Genomic DNA, 14,438 nt, shown 5'->3' with positions numbered 1-14,438 from the left:
ATACACTCATAGAGACTACTCTTCGGAGGATTCTTCTGCTGTTGTTGCTGTTGGCCTCCTTCGCCGTAAGGCTCACCGTCCGCCTCGTCGTAAGGGCCTTCCATCTCCCTATAAGGGTGCTAAGAGGCGCCTTTTTGAATCTCCGTATGTAGCCTACAACTCCTTCTTCTTAATCTTCTGCACCTGGTGCAGATGGACAGCAGTCTGACCTCGTCTTCCGACGGGCAATGGTCTTCCCGACGGACAATGGTCTTCCGACGGACATCAGTCTCCCGACGGACAGACAACGGTCTTCCGACGGACATCAGTCTCCCGACGGACAACGATCCCTTCGGGGCAAAGGGTTGCCTCCCACGGGGGTTCTTCCCTTGCGTGTCAGGGTTCCCCTGCGCGCCTTTCTGCTGTGTTCTCTCCTGCTCAGCGTTAGCGCACAGGCGCTCTCCTGCTTTCCTGCTCTCCTGCTCAGTGTTAGCGCACAGGCGCTCTCCTGCTCATCAGCGCTTTCCTGATCGCTAGCGCTCTCCTGTTCGTCAGCGCTCTCATGATGATCATCTCTGCTGTTCCTGTTGGTTCCTGTTACGCGCCCTGTGCGCCCACGTTCGCCCTCGCGATCTAGAACTTCGGTTCAGGTCTTGGACAAGGACTCTTCTTCTACGCACAGGCTTCCACGTGTTGCCTTCTGCTCACCAGCGATCACCAGCTCGCCAGCGACCATAGACGCGTCAACGTTCACCTGCTCATCAGCGATCTCCTACGCGTCAACGATCGCCATCGATCTGCCACGCGTGTCAGTTCCCCTGGACACCATCAGTAGCGATCTAGCGCTCGCCTGCTGTGGACCACGATCTCCGGTAGCTGAGTCTTGCCGTAGATCTTCCTCCTGCTCGCCAGCGCTCACCTTTACTTCTGTCCTTCTGTGCGCCAGCGCACATCTGCGCGCCCTTTTCTGCCATGCACCAACGGGCGCCAACGGTTTTCTGACCGTCTAGGATCGCCTGATTAACAGCTTGCTTCAGCGCTCACCTTCCTGATGCACCTGCGCGCCTTCTGTTTGCGCGATGCGCGCTAACCATCACTAGTCTCTCTCGCGTTGGCAATCGCCTACGCGCCCGCGCGATTCATCACCTGCGCGCTAGCGTTTTGTTAACGCACCACCGCTCGCCAACGATCCGTCGCTTGCCGACGCGCCATCGCTTGCCAACGCGCCTTCACTCGCCTATGGGCCATCGCTCGCCAGAACGCGCCATCGCTCGTCAACGTGCCATCGCCCGCCTGCGCTCACCCGTGCGCCCACACGCCCACGTGCCCGCGCGACCGCACGCCCATATGCCTGCACGCCTACGCACATGCGCGACCGCGCACATGCTCTCCAATGTTTGCCCGCGCGCGAACCAATGGTCTTCCGTCGCGCGGACGGACGGTGTTCCGTCGCGCGGACGGACGGTCTTCCGTCGCGCGGACGGACGGTCTTCCGTCGCGCGGACGGACGGTGTTCCGTCGCGCGGACGGACGGTCTTCCGTCGCGCGGTCCGACGGTATTCCGTCGCGCAGTCCGACGGTAGTCCGTCGCGCGGACCGACGGTAGTCCGTCGCGCGGACCGACGGTGTTCCGTCGCGCGGACCGACGGTGTTCCGTCGCGCGGACCGACGGTGTTCCGTCGCGCGGACCGACGGTGTTCCGTCGCGCGGACCGACGGTGTTCCGTCGCGCGAACGTCGGCTTAATTCTTGCAGTATCCATTGCTCGCCTACGAGTTATCGCTCGCCGACCACCAGCTCTAGCCCTTCCTACCACGCTCGCCCTCCTTCTGCCTTCTGCACCTTCGTTTGCGTTCCTGCGTGCCTGCGCATGGACGCTTCCACACTCGCTCACGCGCAAACCATTGATTTACCATCGCGCGAGCGCCAGGGCGATTGCGACCGCGATTCCCGTTGGGGTTTCGCAGCATGGCCAGCCGGGCGAGTCTTCTGGAGCGTATTTCCAGAACACGGCCTCACCCCGTAAACGTAGAGCATGGCACATGCAAGAGCAGGAAGAATCTTCAGGGAGGTCTGAGCAACATTCTTCTTTCCAGAACCTGGGTTAGCCCTTCCCCGTCATTCCCTGGAAGGGTTTCGCCAGGGAGCTTTCCGTTCGAGATTTCCCCATCGGCCAAGGGGTGACTGGTTCACCCCTTCCTCTTCTCCATCTCGTGAGAGCTTACCAGGTCCTTTCCCTCCTCGGTTGCGACCCAAGGTTTTGTTCCAGGAAGCTACAGGAAAGTCATGGGTACTTTCCTCCTCTCGGGCTCAAGCACCTTGGCGTTTCGTCGCCAAGTTTCGAACTTGCGGGCAAGCTCGATGTTAGACCATCTGGACGCAATGACCGAGGGCTTCCTTTCAGGTGTCTCATCCTTGGATGTCGACAACCTCAGACACCCTTCCATCCTTGGGAAGAGTTTGTTTGTGCCCAAGTACAGAGACATAGACAGCGGTTGTGCGGAGGAAGTCGACTTCCGTAATCACTCCTCCAAGGCGCCTCTTTCTTTCAGCCTCGTCTGTCTAAGTTATCGGACTGGCTACGACAACTGAGACAAGGTGTCCAATAGCAGGTTTCACGCTGGGAGGATGCCTAAGGTTACTCATCCGGATAACAGCTTCCCGATGCCTATTCCTGCACGATCTCCATGATCAGCCAAGGATATCGCGCCTGCCGTCTCTGTCAGCGAATTCAGTGTCTCTGAACCTCTATGCCATAGGGTCGGCAAGAGTTTGCCCGTTTGGGCAGAATGATCCATGCCTTAGGAGAAGGTCCTCCATAGGATCATCAACGGCTTCACCCCCTGGCTTCTTCAGTCGATCCTTTCTCGTAAGAAAGTATCTGAGACGGGAATTCCGTAGTCGACCTCTCAGCTCTGATCAAGTTTGTCGAACAAACTTCGTCCAGCGTGGAACAGCAGAATCGATCAGACTGGTAACGAGGCGACAGGACTCCTTAGGCCCTGGATCGGAAGTACGGGTACTTTGTTTCCATTCCATCCATCTTCCAGGAAGCTTGTGGAATTCAGCCTAGACTACAAGTATTCCTGCTTAAGATGCAGTGTGGCGATCCCGCCGTGGCATCGCAGGTTTATCCCCAGAGAACTCTCCCTGCTTTTCTCGTGGCCGCTCGGGAGCAGGCTGCCACCTCCTTTGCCTTTTGAAGGTCTGGTCAACTCTGGTTGGCTCGGGTTCGACCTTCTTCAACGCCGGGACATGCTTCCGGATCCTTACCATGAGTGGGGGTTCATGGTAATTTGCTAGGAGCCTTCTCTTCTCGGCCTCAACATCTGGAGTATCTAGCCATGATATTGAGTCAACGGCCTTACCATGTTGGAAACCCCGCTTCTCGTCCGTCCAGCGAGGTTAAGCAACGTCGGGTCTGGTTGGTACCTGGATGGGTCACCGGCTGGGGACGCCAGATTCTGTTGCCGCCTCCTCCGAGCCTTCCCTTCAGTTGACTGTGGCAAGGCTGAGGAGAGTCGCAGTACCTGTTTTCAGTCGGGCAGAGCTTTCAGCCCTACCTTGGAACGTTTCCTAGGTCTCTTTCCTCATTGACCCGTCTACAGTTCCGAATGGTCGCCTCAGGATAAGTTCCCTGTGGGGCGGCCCAAGTACCGGTGGTTTCAAAGCAACGATTAACTGGACTTTGGTCCCTATGGGACCAGCGGGACGATTAGACCTGCAATGGGGGTTGACCTATGGAACCTCTTGATGGGAGTGGATATTCTTGTCCTTTCCCCACATTTTTTATGCTGTTCTCGGACTCGTCAAAGAAAAGGGGGGGGGGGGGGTGGCATGTTCCGGTCCAGGCCGATGGTCAGGACCTGAAGGATACCTCTCCATCATTCACGCAGGCTTAGGGGCCGTAGTCTGGCCCCTGAACAGATCCTACAGCTCCTGCCGAGTCGCTCCGTGCGCGACGACTTCATGGTACTGGCGTGTTCTAACCAGCAAGGGACGCATTTTTATACCTTCGCATCTTGCAGTAGAGATACTGAGATGATTTGAGATCCTCTCAATACCACCATCGGCTCGCTCATTCCGGGCAGAGGAATGTTCCCTCCGACTATCCGAGCAGAGCCTCGTAGAGAGAGTGTACCTGGGGGTCTTTGGCCTTGAGTAACCAGCAAGTCCTGGCCAGGGGGACCTGATCGTGACAGCTTGGAACCTCAAGCTTCCGCTGTTCTTCCCCCCAGTCTCAGACCCCGAGACTCTTTGGCAAGATGCATTCCGGTGATGGTGGGACAACATCGACGCCTGCGTCTTCCCTCCTTTGTTGTCTGTTGAGAATGGGTCTCAACAAGACCAGGTTGTCTGTCAACCTTTCAATGGCCCTGAGAGCTCTACTGGGACTATACGCAGAACGGTTTCCGGACCCTATGTTTCCCCTGACGGAACTCCCGGGAGAGCTTCTCCCACGGCACAGGCTTCTCGAACAACCACACTGCTACATCTTTCACGAGCCGGGGCGTCGCTTCGGCTTCATGCCTGGAGACACTACGCCTCCTCCTCAAGAAGAGACAACCCGCTACAGTCGCGGGACGGAGGTCGCGACATCTGCGATAGTCATCCGCAGGGGTCTTCCAGGCGAAGTAGAGAGTCTTTGGTGGTTGGTGTCGTGGGAGATATACCTCTTCCCTTGAGGCCTCTTCTCCAGCAATAACGAACTTATTGCCTTTCGGCGGGAGGAAACTCCTTTCCGCTCTCGGCAATGAAGCCTGTCGCTCAGCCTTTCCCTGACCTTCAGGCTGAAAGGAATAACTTTTTCCTTCCCGCTGGACCTTTCTTCGCTCATGTGAAGCTGCGAATGTCCCTGCCCTAGTCGGAGTGATACCTCCAACATGGAGCATGGCTCGGACTTTTTAGTCCCTTAAGAGATCTTCTCAAGACCCTTTACGTCAGGCCTCTGATCGTATTCCGTCTTGGGGCTCCTGCTCACTCTGGCCGCGGCCAGTGTGTAAGCAATCTTCTTGCTCTCGTACGACTCCGCCCTTTCTAAGGAATGGGGGAAGGCAACATTCAGGTTCGCTCCTGAGTTATTGGCTAGACTCAGAATCTTGGGGTCCCGGCCCTTCGGTCCAATTCCTTCAAGATTTCGAGTCACCATTCTGTATCTGATGTCCCAAAACCTTCTCCTTCTTGCCAGTAAAGGAATCGAGAGGTTAACTTTGGGAACAGCTGCAGTTTGTCCTCACGTGCAGCCGGGTTGGGAGCACAAGAAGGACACGGGGGAGAGTCACCAGTATACCTCTTCAGCTCGGACTCAAGGACATTGATCTCGACCTGAATCCAGACCCTCCCCCGTCACGTCGCCCTACAGCACAATGTCGGATACATCGCAACGTCCCTCGCCTTCGAGTAATACTACTCAGTGACGCAGGTGCTACAAGCTGGAGTCTGGAAGCGTCTAATGACCTTCGCAGCCCGCTTCCTGCAGGGCGTGACCCACAGGAGTTTCGATACGTTTCTATCGCTCTGTGGTGGCTACACAACAGCTGATCTAACCTCAGGCTCCTTTTTGGACAGGTAGCAGAAGGTTGAGGGCATTGTTATCAGGTTTTAGTCTGCATGAACGAAAGAAGTATGTCTGGCCCTTACTTCTTTCTTCATCTTCCCCTCTACTGGGAAGCAGCATCCTGGCCTCTGCATAGCTGACCTCAAACCTCTGCAGGTAAACCATGCTTCCTTGTGTTCCGAGTATTGAGTCAATACTGTCGCGTCCCCCATACCCTGACGAGGTGGTATTGGGAACGTCCTAACCCAGAGTTCCTTCTGGAACTCCAGGTCAACTGCCTAGGACGGGTCACACTTCTTCCTTCACACACAAGCTTATGTAGGCCACACAGTTCCTTGCGGAGCAAGGAACTTGTGAGGTGCAGGGACTCCTTTTCTCGAGTGCGACTCACTCGGATTCTGAGTCCCCGGGTAAAGCCAAAGCCAGTATGGCTGGGGACTTTCCACCCTTCCTAAGGGGTAAGTCACCCAATGTAAATAGCGTGATTTGTATTTCGGTTACGGAACAAATGACAAATTCGAAGATAATTTGTATTTTTCCTAACCATACAAACCTTAGCTATTTACATATATTTGCCTGCCAGCCCTGTCCCCCAAGACAAGTCCTACCTCTAAGTGAAAGTGAAGCAATTCATCGGTGTGTGAGGGGGGGAGGGGTAGCTAGCTTCCTCTCCCCTACCGCCCCGCTAACTAGCGCGGGGGTAATTCACCCTCGTTAAATTCTAATGGCTCGCCAATTCAGCTACGCTAAAAGGTAAACCCAATGTAAATAGCTAAGGTTTGTATGGTTAGGAAAAATACAAATTATCTTCGAATTCGTCATATTCTAAAACATTTTTGTTCCCCCACGAATGCAAACCCTCTTGCTCTTTACAGTGGATATTGTTTCGGATTCTGCTTGACCGGTTTCCTCTGAGGACCGTTGGAGTAACAGTGTAGGCCATTTGACCCCCAGACAACCTTACGGAGAAGGGTCTGTCATTTCTTCTAGCGAAGTGGCGCCGCTCTCAAACATAAAAATCTCTTATTCTGATGCAAGAAAAGAGAAGTTGTTGACGAGTATCCCTCTGGGTTTCCCATCAGAAGATCCTTTCTGGGTGAACCCAGAAATTGGCTTCATCCAGGTTTTACCTGTTGCTTTCAATGTCTACCCTCAGCACGAGTCTTCTCAGCAGGCTGATGGTATGCAAAGTTTGCTTCCGCGGTCAGCCAATGTTCGCCCATCACACCCACGAGTTCGACGCCCTTTTCCTGAATGCTCGCTACCGAGAGGTTTTCGCAAGTGAATACGAAACTCCTCCATGCTGCCTTCTAGCTTGTCAGAGTGAGACAACCAAGTAGTTTGGCAGCTGTTTACAACTCCCGCTCCTTGCCATTGTGTCTGTAAAGCTCCTCTGCTTGGCAAGAGTTTTAACTCGTCCGTAATCTCCTCGTTAGTCCAGAGTAGCAAGTTTGCTAAACCATTCTTGCCCCCTCACAAACCTTCAGCTTCAATGATTTCCCAAGTACCCTGAGTGCAACCAACAAGGTTACACAATACCTTACCTGAGTACTCTCAGTCAGGTAGCAGGCAGTTACACTCTCCTTGCTATCGTCTGTCACCTCACTAGCGTTCATCTCAACAGTGTTCACTTCGATAGTGCTCACCTCGCCAGCGTTCGCCTCAACAGTGCTCACTTCACCAATGTTCATCTTGCCAGCGTTCACCTCAACAGAGATCTCCCTGTCAATGCTCGCCTCGCCAGCGTTCACCTCACCAGTGTTCGCTTCATCAGCGCTCACCTCAGAGGTGGCAGATGAAGTTGCTTCCGCTAGGTGGCCCGTTCCTCCGACCAGTCCTCCGGTGGGAGGATGCCTGAAGAGGAGGTGTCAGAGATGAGTTTCACAGGGTCGAACCTTGTTCGGTCTACGTCCTCCTCCGAGGATACCTCCTCCCATTCACGCTCTCTCCCCTCCACTAACCTGCAATCCAGTAACGATGAGCTCCTATGCAATGAGATCAGCAAAGAAGCTGTCCCTTCGGGCCAAGGTCCAGACCACGCTAGAGAAGGACACTCTCCTGGAGGTCCAGGACAGGTCTCCAGGCTTCTACAGTTGACTCTTTCTTGTTGAGAAGGCATCTGTAGGCTGGAGACCAGTCATAGACCTCTCATTTCTGAAAGAGTTTGTCTAACAAAGTCCTTTCAAAATTAAAACAGTTCAAACGGTCTAGCGTTATCATAAAGTTTTAACTTCATGATAACGCTAGACCTCAAAGATGCATACAGTGTACTCCCAGATCCCAGTCCACCAGTCATCAAGGTAGTATCTAAGATTCATCTTCAACCACAGGATATACCAGTTCAAAGTGCTGTGCTTCGGCCTGTTTACAGCATTTCAGGTCTTCATATGGGTTTTTTCCTTGGTGTCGACCTGGTCTCACAAGAATTGCATTTGTCTTCTTTGATATCTAGACGATTAGCTGATTCTAGCAGACTCTATGGAGATCCTTCTACATTGAAACAAATTTCTTCAGTTTTATCACGATCTGGGGATTGTGGTATATCGTGAGAAGTCCTCTTTGCTCCCAACGCAAAATATGGTATATCTCGAGTAGAGTATCGTCACAAAGCTAGGCAAAGTCTTTCCATCCTTAGACAGAATAGGGAGACTGAAACAGGCAACCAGCCCTTTTCTAATACAAGACAAGATACTTGCTCGTCAGGGGCAAAAAGTACTGGATCACCTATCCTCGTTAGCGAAGCTGGTGCCCAATGGCCGTCTTTGTATCCGTTCTCTCCATTGGCAACTGAAGACCTTTATATCTCAGCAAAAAGACCCTCTGATTCTATGGGTTCCGACAGGATAGAGCAAAAGAGAGACCTGAGTTGGTGGATATCAAACATAACCTCTTCAGTTGAGTAGACCTTTTCTCTCCAGAATTTAAGCTCTTTACAGATACATCAAAAGAAGGATGGGTGGCTCGCATGTTGTACCACACAGCCTCTTGACTCTGATTCAAGTCCGAGCAACAGTGCCACACAAACCTCCTGGAAATGAGGGCAGCTTTTTAGCCTTCAAGCAATTCCACCAGCTCCTTTCAGGACACTGTACACCACGGTGATGGCTTACCTCAATAAAAAAGGAGGTAATTTTTCACAGCCCCCTGGCCATCTAACTGTGGAAATGTTAAGATGAGCGGACTACGACTTGGTAGCTCTCTCAGCCCGATTTATTCGGCAAAAGGAATGTACTGGCAGACAAATTGAGCAGGAAGAATTGGTTAGTTGGCTCCGAGTGGTCTTTGAATCATCAGATTCCCAAAAAAGTCCTGACTTAATGGGGTTCTCCAACAATTGACCTCTTCACTATGTCCCTCAACCAGAAACTTCCTGTGTACTGCTCACTAGTATCGGATCCCCAGGTCATCTGTCAGTATGCCTTCCAACATCAGTGGAACAGGTTGGACGTTTATGCGTTTCCCCCCATTTTGCCTAGTAAGACAACTTGTAAACAAAGTAAGGGTATCGCATGATTTCTCAATGACCCTTGTAGCTCTGGTGTAGCAGCATGCAAAATAGCTCCTGGACCTTCTACATCTGCTCATAGAAGCTCCGAGAGAGCTACCTTTTCTAACCGAGCTACTCAAACAACCACACGCAAAAATATTCCACAAAGTCGTAGCTTCGTTACAACTTCATGCGTGTAGGTTATCCAGCATCTCCTTTCAAAGAGAGGCTTTTCACAACCAGTTGTGAAAAGCATGTCTGGATACCTCCGGGACTCTTTATCTGCCGTATACCAGGCGAAGTGGTTTATTTTTTGTGGTTGGTATTGTGGAAGGAGCATCGCTCCTGTGGAAGTCACTATCCTTGTACAGTACCGGGACGAATGATTTGCCGCAAGCCTATTTGGTGCGGTTGTGAGACCTACCACTAACTAAAATAATTTGTGAAAAAAAAAATGGTTATTGATAAATATATGAAATTTTAACTGAGTACTCACCAATCATCACTTAATACTTGGAAGGGCCAAACTTGTTCTTCTTACAAGCTTCGAGTTGTCTGGGCATGGAAGAAATCAAGTTTTCACAAAGCGCTGGGTCGATGCTTTCCCAAACCTCGCGTATGGCGGCCTTGAGTTTTTCGACTGTAGAGACGTCCCTGTCCTGTAATTTGCGTTTAATTAACGCCCAAAGGTTCCCAATAGGTGAGAGGTCAGGGGAATTAGCTGGCCACTTATTTAAAAGCTTAATGTCACAAACAGAAAACCAATTAAGGATCAAAGGAGTTGTGTGGCAACGTGCCCCGTCCTGTTGAAAAGTGTCGCAGCCAGTCTTTTCAAAACTCGTCTCTAAAACATCGTTCAGTAATGCATAATAAATTTGTTGGTTAACCCTTACGTTCTTCTCAAACACAACCAACTCTCCAACACCACCAAAACCCACACAACCCCATACCATTACCCCCGCAGGGTACTTTTCACGCCTTTGGCAAAGCCTTTCGTCATTCGGATTGGCGCGTGGACTCCGCCACACTTTCGAACAATAGCCAGAACTAACCAAGAACGTGGCTTCATCACTAAATAACACTCGTTTCCACTCATCTACACCCAAATGATTATATTCCTTGACAAACTCCTTTCTTTGAACCTTATGTTTAGCTGTAATAAGGGGCTTCTTCTGCGCAACAACTTTCTTGAAACCTAGTTTTTTGCGAAGGTACTTGCGCACAGTGCTAACATCCACGTTTCCCAAAATGTTTGGGTTTTCTTCCTTAAATTTACGTGCACTGTGAGTAGGATGAAGCTCTGCCTCACGATTCAACACCTTTAGAGTTCGCTCAGACACTTTCAAAGGCCTCCCAGTGCTCTTTGAATGGACGGGTACGGTGGTACCCCCCGATGCCCTATACTTAGCGAGGATGTTCCTTATGGTTCTCGGCTTTACAACAGTCTGTTCACTTATTTGTTTTGTTTTTAAACCTATTTTGTGACACTATCACTCTCACAATGTTGTCATGGGATGTATAACCTGTGGCCATTATTATTATGGTCACTACAACACTCTAAACCCAAGCGCTTAGGTCAAAAATTGGGTTTAAGGCCTCACAGAAAGTCTGACAAACGTTCCTCTTGACACTTCCGTGAGAGACTAACGGATAAGTGCAGTCCACCCACGCACTCAGAGAAGAATGAGAAAGATGCCAATTAGTGATTTTTTTGCTCAGGTATTTTTTAACAGAAGTTAGACCGTATTTACTGCTTTTCACAGCTCGCGAGACTTTTCAACAGGACGGGGCACGTTGCCACACAACTCCTTTGATCCTTAATTGGTTTTCTGATTGTGACATTAAGCTTTTAATTAATTGGCTAGCTAATTCCCCTGATCTCTCACCTATTGAGAACCTTTGGGAGTTTATTAAACGTCTCTACAGTCGAAAAACTCAAGGCCGCCATACACGAGGTTTGGGAAAGCATCGACCCAGCGCTTTGTGAAAATTGATTTCTTCCATGCCCAGACGACTCGAATAGTGTAAGAAGAACAAGTTTGGCCCTTCCAAGTACTGTATTAGGTGATGATTGGTGAATACTCAATTAAAATTTCATATATTTATCAATAACCATTTTTTTTATTACAGATTATTTTAGTTAGTGGTAGGTGTGGGGAGCAACAATAGACACTCTAGAGTGCTCAGGCCTTTGGACCAAAGACCACCTAAAGTTTCATATCAACTATAAGGAGATTCTAGCAGTTCTTTTGGCCCTGCAAAGTTTCAAAGACTGATTCGAAACAAAGTGGTGCAGGTGAACGACACCACAGCGTTAAACTGCAACGCTAAGCAAGGCTGGACCCTCTCACAGTCCCCTTACTTAAATGTAAGGTTCTCCTAGTTTGAACGAAGGAAAGAAACATCACCTTACTTACAAAGATTTATTCAGGGAGTAAGGACCGTGTTGGCAATCTGCCTAAGCAGGAGAAGCCAAGTCATTCCCACGGAATTGACTCTTCATCAGGAGGTGTACGAGAAACTATGGCGGATATGGGAACGTCCGTCTATAGAACTGTTCGCAACCTCAATAACGAAGGGGTTTCCTTCTTACTGCTCTCCAGTTCCAGATCCAGAGGCAGTCCTCGTTGATGCGTTCTTACTGGGATAATCTCACCTGGAGGTGTAAATGTTTTTTACTCCATTCAATATCCTTCACAAGGTTCTTCAGAAGTTCGCCTCTCACGAAGGGACCAGGTTGACGTTGGTTGTTCCTCTCTAGCCCTCAAGGGAATGGTTCACAGAGGTACATCAATGGCTGGTGGACGTTCCAAGAAGTATACCATTGCGAATGGATCTCCTTCGTCAGCCTCACATAAAAAGATTCCATCAAAGCCTCCCCGCTCTTCGTCTAACTGCCTTCAGACTATCGAAAGACTCTCTAGAGCTCGAGGGTTTTCGAAGGAGGCAGCTAAGCGATTGCAAGGGCTAGGAGGTCCTCTACCATCAGAATCTACCAATCTAAATGGAAGGTATTTAGAGACTGTTGCAAGTCCCCCTTTGTTTCCTCATCCAATACCACTGTAGCACAGATCGCGGACTTCCTGCTTCATCTCAGAAATAACCGCATCCATTCTGCCTCGACTATTAAAGGCTACAGAAGCATGTTAGCTGCAGTGTTTAGACACAGAAACATGAATTTGTCTAACAATAAGGATCTTCAAGACCTTCTTAAGTTTGTTGAGACTTCCAAGGAACGTCAAATTTCTACGCCAGCTTGGAATTTGGACGTGATCCTTAAGTTTCTTTTGTCTGAAGGTTTTGAGCCTCTAAACTCAGCATCTCTCAAAGACCTTACTCTCAAAAAACTCTTTTTTTAGTGAGCCTTGCTACCACAAAGAGAGTCAGTGAAGTGCATGCCTTCAGCAAAAATATCGGCTTCTGCTCCAATAAAGCAGTATGCTCTTTACAGCTTGGTTTCTTGGCCAAAAATGAGCGACCATCTCATCCATGGCCTAAATCATTCTAGATTCCCAACCTATCGGATGTTGTTGGGAATGAAATTGAAAGAGTGTTGTGTCCTGTAAGGGCTCTAAAATTTTATCTGAATAGACTCTTTATGAGGACTGCTACACGTTGGGACCATTCGTAGCAGCGAGTGCAGTAGTGGGTGAAGGTTCTACCACTACATTCCCTTAATCCCAATAACCTTTTGTCTTCTCTGGAAACTTTTAATTTTTGGGTTGTATGTGAAGACTGAGATAGTCTTCCGCAATCTTTTGATTTGGCAGGTGGTCAAACTTGTTTCTTGAGAGCGCCCAGGTAAAGGGTATTGTTGAGGTCCTGTTATAGGGGTGTTCACCCCATATATAACAGCACCTAGAGGTCTTTCAGCCCCCTGAGTGGATCGCTGGGCTTCATAAGGATAGCGGACTAATGAGGCAGAGTTTTCATAAAAGTCAGCTTCCTTATCAGGTACTAATACTTAAGTTTGTTTTTATTTGTCAAAACTCTTGAGCTTATATTCCTACAATTTTTAATACTGGTCTCTACCCTCCACCAAGGGTGTGAATCAGTTAAATATTTAAAAATGATATTTTCAATTTAAAATAAATTTTTTAATATACTTACCCGGTGGATATATACAGTATAATTATAGTCCCTCCCTTCCGCCCCTCTAGAGACCCTACGGGCTGAGAAGAACTGGATGGTATCGGAATATGTTTAGTATCCTGCTGAGTGGTGGCGCTAGTGTACACCCAGCAAACTATCACGGTGATTGCTCGCGAGTTTTGAATCTGTCGGAACGTTAGAGACGTTAGCTATATATATATCCACCGGGTAAGTATATTCAAAAATTTATTTTAAATTGAAAATATCATATTTCTCTCTTGAACAATGTTCAATATCACTAACTGAATCACTTAATTTACACTATACAGCACTTGGTCATCTTTTTTTGTACACTCTTGCATACAATTTTGACAAGGAACTCGTCTAGAAAGGACAACTTTTGCCTTTTTGTAAAGGACATGAAAAAGAGGTAAAAATCATGCGAACGCTGTTTGGGGAGGACGTAAGAGCACTGATTGACTTGATTGCATGGTAGTCTTAGTAACATGCCCATACAATGCAAAAGGTTCATGTGTGGACCAATGCAATGCTCATATCCCGATTTGCTCATTTTTAAATATGTAACTTCCCTGGTAGTTACATATATATAGCTTAAATCCCGCGTTTCGCGCCCACACGGCAGAAATTCAAATTTCGCGGCAATCACCGCCAGGTGAGTTGGTAGTCATACCTGAGTGCCATCTCTCAGTAGGTAATGGAACCATTCCCAACATTCCTCAGAAATTCCCTGCCGTTGATCGAGTCAACACGTCAGAAATTCGCTTCGTTGTGGGTTTGCTTTATCTACAAATTTGGTGAAGTACCCATTGTTTATTGTTTATGGCAATCGCTAACTGCCTTTTGGCTATCGAAGATATTGGATTTTCCTTTTTCACACGAATAAGATAGTTGGTCCAACTTGGACAGTTTTAAGTTAACTTGATTTTCAAGATGTCTCCTCTGTTGATAAATTAAAGGGCTAGACCTGATTTTAAGCTGCTCTTGATTCCCACACAGTATGTAGCAGAGGGAATGTGTGTATTTGTTTTCTTTTCTATGTTCATAGATTGAAATAGATAGGATCAAGGAATTTTCCCCCTACTTTATTAACTAACGAACAACTCTTGAAGTTATATTGGAAGGAAAAACATTATGACGTCTCAATCATGTGATGTAAACTCTCAGCAGGGCGAATTCTGAATACTTTAGAAGGAAATCAGTCCGCCATCGCTATGACGTCACAAGCTTGTGACGTAATCTACTTAGTATGACTTGCAAATATGTGAAATATTTTCTTTTTCTTGCAAGAAATGTAAAAATACTA

General features: G+C 48.8%; 1 protein-coding gene and 1 pseudogene across 5 annotated transcripts in view; both read left to right on the top strand.

Moving 5' to 3' along the window:
- Vav (Vav guanine nucleotide exchange factor) overlaps window positions 1–14,438 on the top strand; it is a 385,659-nt gene that overhangs the window by 49,106 nt on the left and 322,115 nt on the right. The gene's annotated exons all lie outside the window — the stretch shown is intronic.
- Window positions 3,333–3,451, top strand: LOC137650325 (5S ribosomal RNA; annotated as a pseudogene).

Source organism: Palaemon carinicauda, chromosome 11, assembly GCF_036898095.1.
Source record: "Palaemon carinicauda isolate YSFRI2023 chromosome 11, ASM3689809v2, whole genome shotgun sequence".
NCBI classification, from domain to species: domain Eukaryota; kingdom Metazoa; phylum Arthropoda; class Malacostraca; order Decapoda; family Palaemonidae; genus Palaemon; species Palaemon carinicauda.
This window is presented reverse-complemented; position numbering and strand designations above follow the sequence as displayed.